Below are 7,500 nucleotides of genomic sequence, written 5' to 3' on the forward strand. Positions count from 1 at the left end.
CAATGTCCAGCTATTTTGACAAACCGATTTGCGTTTTTTGCGATTTGATTCAAAGTCGAATCAAATAGCAAAACATGATTCATGCGCATCTCTATTCCTAAGTGGATATCTCAACTCAAAACAGCTGCACCTTGAAAATATATGCTAAATCTTAAACACCCTGTAAAAGAAAAACAATGATTGATCTCCACCTAGTGGTAGAAACCTAAACTTCAGTGTGAATGTTTTTCTTTGACGTCCAGTCACTTCACTGGATGACATTGGTGCTTTTGACTGAATAGTTCTGTCCAAAAGAGGTAAAGTGGAAAAAAGCCTCTTATCTATTTTATTTTTAATGATATTTATTCAGATTTGCCTACTTTTCACTACCAGATTCACCTAGTTTCACCAAGCACAGTAAAACTATACTTTCATTTTTATCCACAAATATCCCCATATATGCAGCCTTAGATCCTTGGAGGAAAGATAGAATACAAGGATAATAAATAAAATAAATTTCCTCTTACATCCTTGTAGTTATATGTACATCGGACTTGCTTTTAGCAACACTTTCTACACATAGTTCTCATCTCCATTTCAATTGGTGAAAAGCACAGGTTTCTTCCAAACTATCATAATATTGTTTGTTGTCAGATTAAAGGTTACCTGAGCAGAAATGACTGCTAAGTAGCTGATATCACGGAAACCACAGACTGATTACTATCCTGGATCTACAGCAAGATAAATGCGATCTTGTAAACAGCTTTATGTCCTATTGGTGAGTAAAAGCAGTGAGAGAGACTGGTCTTGTGCTAGCAAGCACGGGTTGTCCCCTTTGCTAAGAAGGACCCACCTTGGTTTGTATTTGAATGAGAGACTACATGTGTGAGCACTGTAGGATATTCCTCTCATGGGATGGAGCCATTCTGGGAAGATCACCTGCATGCTTGCAGGCAGAAGGGTCCATGTTCCCTCCCTGGCATCTCCAAGATAGGGCTGAGAGAGACTCCTACCTGAAACCTTGGAGAAGCCTCTGCCAGTCTGTGAAGACAATACTGAGCGAGATGGACCCAATGGTCCAGCTCAGTAGAAGGCAGCTTCCTATGTTCAGTGATGTAGTGAGGAAAGAGAAGCCCATATTCAATACATGAACACGGGTGGCCCCTCTCACTCTGCGGCCCCACTGCGTTAGTCCCCCTGCTCACCCATGGTCGCAGTGATCGTCACTCTCACTGCCCACTCTGCCCCTCATCTGGCTCGTGGGTGGTGGGAAGCAGGGAAGCCCCGAACTGGGACTTCACACCAGCCTGGAACCAGCTGGGAATGCTGGCATGCATGTGCCCTGATGCAGACACAGGACACATGTGTGTTGTGCACTACTAGCCAGCCCGGGAACCTGGTGAGCAGTGGGATGTCACGGCAAGCAGCAGGAGTGGCAGGTCGGTGGGGCAAGAAGAGCGAGAAGCTGGCCAGCAGAGAGGGAAGCGGGGTGGGGGGGGAAGCAAGCGAGGTCACTCCTGAATGCTGGGTGACTCGTGTTCATAGAACCCATCTGCCCAATTATAAGTCCACCCTTGGATAATGTGACAGACCCTGTGCAGCCTTCACACTTGCACCACAAGGACACCATGGGTAAATTAAGTAACTAATGAGTATTTAAGTTTGTGAGTCCGTTGGGGACAGGCTAATAACAGAAAATATGTTGAAAGTCACTCTGAGCCCATGGGATAGAGTGAGATATACATCAAAACAAAACAAAGCAAAACAAAAGAAGTTTTAGATGCAAGTCTTGCCAGCTTTTGCTCAGATATAAACTCCATTCCATTCCATCTAAGTCAAACACTGCCTATGATATTATACATAAAATAAATCTTATACTTATACATATCAGGCGGTATATAAGTATGATAAACAAATAAAATTGTTACCAGTATCCTGCCTCAAGGTGGTCTACATGGGTCTTCACAACACCCTGGAGCAGATTAGGATGAGAGTTAGTAGCTTCTCCAAGGCCTCCCAGTCAAATTAGAGACAGAGGAAGAATCTGAACTCCTGTCACCAGTTCAAGCCCAGCCCTCCATCTGTTTCATCACAGTGGCTCTTCATCGTAGATATAGCATTGATGGGTCCACACTGAGAAGTTCAGCCTCAACAAGGAGTCTGGTCACAAAAGAGAACCTTCAGACTGATTTCAAACACATATTGGCAAAAGATGACACTCATGTTTTTAATGAAGAGTTCATGTTTTATTTCATTATACTAACCATCTTTTTCATATCGTTTAACTGCATATTTATTTCACAAAAGTAAAATACAACAAATTTTAACTATTTCATTCATAGACATGTGAGCCAAATGTGCTGAAAGTTAAATTCAATGTGTGTGTGTGTGTGTGCGCGCACGTAATAGCTCCTACCACAGCCCGATCGTGTGGTGTGTGTGTGTGTGTGTGTGTGTGTGTGTGTTCACTGGGGTGAATCCTTGACTGTAAAGGATTCAAAGTAGGCTGCCACCATCCACTTTATTTTAATGTGGGACGAACCACTCTTTCCACATAAGATTTCTGGGAGAGGTTAAAGTGGCAAAACCCTCCCCCCAAAAGGCTAAGCAGTCCTAGGCCTTCAAAGATGTGTGACTAAGGCAGACCCAAAATGAAGAGGTCCATCTAGCTCAGTATTATCTACACTGACTGGCAACAGCTCTCCAGGGTTTCCGGCAGGAATATTTCTCAGCTTTACCTGGAGAAGCCAAGGATTGGACCTGGGGCCTTCTGCATGCAAAGGAACATAGGAAGCTGCCATATTCTGAGTCAGACCATAGGTCCATCTAGCTCAGTATGGTCTACACAGGGTGGCAGTGGCTTCTCCAAGGTTGCAGGCAGGAATCTCTCCTAGCCCTATCTTGGAGATGCCAGGGATGGAACTAGCAGTTCACACATCAAGTCTCCCATTCAGATGCAACCAGGGCAGACCCTGCTTAGCTAAGGGGACAAGTCATGCTTGCTACCACAAGACCAGCTCTCCTCCAAACCATCTTTTAATGAAAGGCGGTATTTAAAACTAAAAATAAATAAAATCTCCAGAGCAGATGCTCTACGACTGATCTATGGCCCCATTCATATACAGTTTAACTCTGGCTAAATCATGCTCTGCATTAGTTCATAAGGCTGTTCACAATCGGATCCCAGTGCTGCCACGCTGCCAAACCCAGCGCCGTAACCCTGCTGTTAGTAGGGTTGCTATGTCCCCCAAAATTCTGGGTATCACCCAGATTTTAAGCATCTCACCTGAATTGCTTAGCCCACCTGGATTTGCCCAGATTTCAATTTTTTGTGGGTTTTTTAAAAACTAAGTTTATAGAAGTTGAGTTATGGAGCAAAACATGCAGTCACTATTATGCTCAACAGCTTGACTTGGATTAAGAGAGGAAAGGCACAGGAGGCTAGCTGGAAGGATTTCACTTTCACAAGTACAGTAATCCCATGAGGAATGTTGCCTTTGTTTTTTATCAGCAGGAGTCTCTATCAGGTAGTTGAGAGAATAGCTTGCTTTTGATGTGAATCATTACCTGCCTACCAGGCTGTGTGTTGTAATGTTTAAGGACTTTCTTGGCTTTACATTCAATGCATGCCTAGAAGTAAGCACTGATTTGGTTTAAATCAGATCTTCTCCCAAATAAGTGTGTACAGAATTGCAGCCTTAATTAAAAAGCTGTGCTCTTTTTTTCTTGTTGTTCTGTTCTTGCTGTTAATATGTCAAGGAAAATGGTCAGGCAAAGATATCTTCCCCAACTATTGTTGGTAGATATGCAGAGCAAATACAAGTCAATGGGAAAGCGCAGCTGCTAATTTGCATATATGCATACCTGTGAGCCAATTTACATAATATGCAAATCAGGCACCCAGATTTGGAGAGCCAGAATATGGCAACCCTAGCTGTTAGCCAGGGTTAATGGAGCAAGTGCACCCTTAACCGGCTGCTGTGATCACTGCTTGCACCCCAAGCAGATGCCTAGAGTCTGCTCAGGTGCCTAGAGTGTACACCCTAGGCACTCGGGCGCTTAGAGTACCCATCTCTTGGGGTAATCACCCAGTGCACCATGCTTATTGCATGGTGCATTAAGGGATCTCCAGAGGCCGGGACATGTCGTTCTAGCCTCCAGAGATCCACACTGCTTGGTGCAGTGTGGATCGTCTGGGAGCACAGTCCACGCTCCCAGCAACATTTACTTCATCATCTGGGGTGAAGGTGAGTTGTACCCAGTCCTTCCTCCCCACCACCTAGTCATATGAAAGGCCTCAATATTTGCTTAAGACAGAAATTATGGAATGTTTTTCCCTATAGTTTTGTATCTATTCCAGCAGATGGAGCTAGAAAGCAGCACAAATAATTTATGATTAAAAAAAAAAAGAAGTAATGTCACAACTCTACACATGATAACATGATAAAGGCTGGATTATGCCAATTATTATCACTTTCACCTTTAAAGAGCTCTCATAAATGGACATCTTTCATTTGATTTTATGGGAATAGAGTTGTGGCATCCTCCATAATCAATTGTCACAATGAAATGGAACAACAATCCTCCTATTTAATTATGACCTTTGATGGTAGCCATACTAATGTACTGTCTAATTGTCTATATAAAATACACATGATATGAATGAAAGCATTTCTGATAGCAGTTGTCAGGAAGGAGAGTGATACATTTCTCACCAAACAGACAGATAAATGCAGTTCTTAATATAGAGAGCATTCTTGTAGGAAATGACACTTAAGAAGTGTCTAAAACAATAAGTACAGCACAGCATATTAATCCAGAAGATCCTGTCCCACATTATACGGAACATTAAAAAGGGCTACTACATACAGAAAGGTTTTATACAATTACAGTGCCATATGCAAACAATAACATCATTGCATAACTAGGGCTCAAAAATGAAGCAAATACTGATGTATTCTTAAGGATATTTAAACAGAAGCAACTAGTAATTTAAGTGTTTGGAGGATTATTCAGATTAAACCACTTTAGCCTGGGCTAGGGGTTTTCAAATTGTGGCACAGTTAACTAGAAGAAGGAGCAATACGTTTCTGCTTTTCCGAAGCAGAAGGCGATTCTACTTCACTTTGTAGGACTTCCAGTTCAGTCACTGCAGTGTCTTTCCCCCCATTAAGCTTATTCCTTAATTATGCTACTTTTGACACAGTTACCTGGCCGGGCTCCATACTACAGTCATAGCCATGCAGGGAAGAGCGATTTGTTTATGACTCATTTAATTTGATCAGCTGACAGCAATGTTCCTCGAGTGCTGCTATTGATTTATGTCATGTTATGTGATACACCTCACAAAACTGCTTGGAAAGATATGAATGCCAAGCACTTTTTCAGTGTCTCATCAGGGTTTGATTCTTAAAACATGCGTTCTCATGAGGCTACAAGGAAAGAACACCGGGAGGGTGTGGGGTGGGGAATAAGAGAGCACGTAAAGATACACTGTGGCTTATAGTGGGGGAGGCACACTTAGGATCAAACAGGTTGTGCATGTTCAGTACATAATGCAAATGTGAAACTCTCAATAAATTGTACAGATTATATGACAAAAATGTAATACACTAGGTTTGTTGTGTTCACCTAATGTAATGCATCGCTTCAGTTAACAAGCATTGAACTGGTAAAGCACTTCTAACTGCCTGGCTGATGGGTATAGAACAAACGTGAACAGGATATTGATTTCTGTTCTAAGCACAGTAAATCTCTGGATCCTTGGAAAGACATAATTTGTCTTCACTAGAAAGGCATTCATAACAAAGGAAGCTGCCTTTTACCAGGTCAGACCATTGGTCCACCTAGCTCAGGACAGAGACTGGCAGCAATTTCTCCAAGGTTGCTGGCGGGAGTCTCTCTCAGCCCTATCTTGGAGATGCCAGGGAGGGAACTTGGAACCTTCTGCTCTTCCCAGAGCGGCTCCATCCCCCACTGGGAAGGGGAAATTTTATGGCACCCACACACATAGTCTCCCATTTGAATGCAAACCATAGTGGACCCTGCTTAGCAAAGGGGAGAATGCATATTTGCTACCACAAGACCAGCTCTCTTCCCATAGACAGACATTGCTTGTACTGTATTATGCATTTCTGAAATACATTTCAGGAAGGAAAGCATTTTATATTTCTTCTTTATCCTGACAAATGTCCTGTGAGATGGACTGAGTTCAGGGTTGGTTACTTGCACCAGGTTTCCAAGTGTGCTGCATAGCCCAAATTTGACTCCACATTTCTAGTGACTGAACACAGCACCTGTACCTATTGCACCACAGTGGTCTCACTGGACACTGATCACAGTATGGGGACTCCTTCAGGACTCTGAAGAGGTTTTCTTTTCTACACATCTGTTTTTCTTACAATGTGTCCCATAAACATCTGGTGTAGTCTGTACCTTAGGCTAGATGCTGCTGCTGCTGATCAAGGCTTCATTTCCAGGGTTTTGTTAATGGGAAAGTCAGTATTATACTGTTCCTCACAGTCTTTGCACAAATAGTACAGGTACCACTGTCCCCTGCTTGTCTGTTCTGGTTGAAATGCATTCCTGGGCTCCTAAGATAGGTATATTTTATTTTATATATCAGTCTCCACAAGAGACCCCAAGGTGACTTACAGAACTCAGTTAAGAATTACCCCAAATCCAATGTTAAAACAGAATTAACAACATCAACAATATGCTTTCCGGTCTTAAGTAGGCAGTTATTAGACTTCTTTTGAAGAAGCTTTCACTGGACCCCTCAGGCAATTATAGGCCAGTCGCTAACCTTCCATGCTTAGGCAAGATAACTGATAAGGTGGTGGACTCTCCATACAGTTTTGGATGAAACAGAATCTCTGGATCCATTTCAAACTGATTTTTGGCTTATCTCAGTGTGACTCTGTTAGTCCTTCTGGATCTCTTGGCTTTCGATACCATTAACCATGGTATCCTTCTGGATTGTCTGAGGGAGTTGAGAGTGGGGGGCAATCCACTCTTGGGCAGATTCTGGATGGTGTCATTTGGCGACTGTTACTCTTCATAACTATATGGAGTATCACAATGCTCCATACTGTCTCCAGTGCTTTTTAACTTCTACATGAAACCACTGGGAGGCATTTAGGGGTGTGCATGAACAGTCTGCGCTGAACCGGTTCAAATCTAACTGAGGCCTGCTCGTCGGTTTGATCATAGACCAAACCGGGTGTGGTTTGGTCCGTGGTAGAACTGAAACAGGCCCAGTTCAGGTGAACTGGTTTGACACGATAAGGGGGCTGGGTGGGGATGGTGAACGAATAAGTTGCGTGCCTGGCCGGCACAGCTGCCAATGCCACTGCTCAACCTCCCAGAGGCCCCAAGCAGCACACTTCCCCCCTCTTTTACCATGCCGCCAGCTTGGCAGCTCAGTTCTGGTCTCCACGCGTTGGAGGCCATTTCCATGGTATCCTCTGCATGCAAAGAGGCCAGAACTGAGCCTCCACAGAGCCACCAGCTTGGTAAAAG

The sequence above is a fragment of the Hemicordylus capensis genome, chromosome 2, assembly GCF_027244095.1.
Source record: "Hemicordylus capensis ecotype Gifberg chromosome 2, rHemCap1.1.pri, whole genome shotgun sequence".
In the NCBI taxonomy this organism is placed as follows: Eukaryota; Metazoa; Chordata; class Lepidosauria; order Squamata; family Cordylidae; genus Hemicordylus; species Hemicordylus capensis.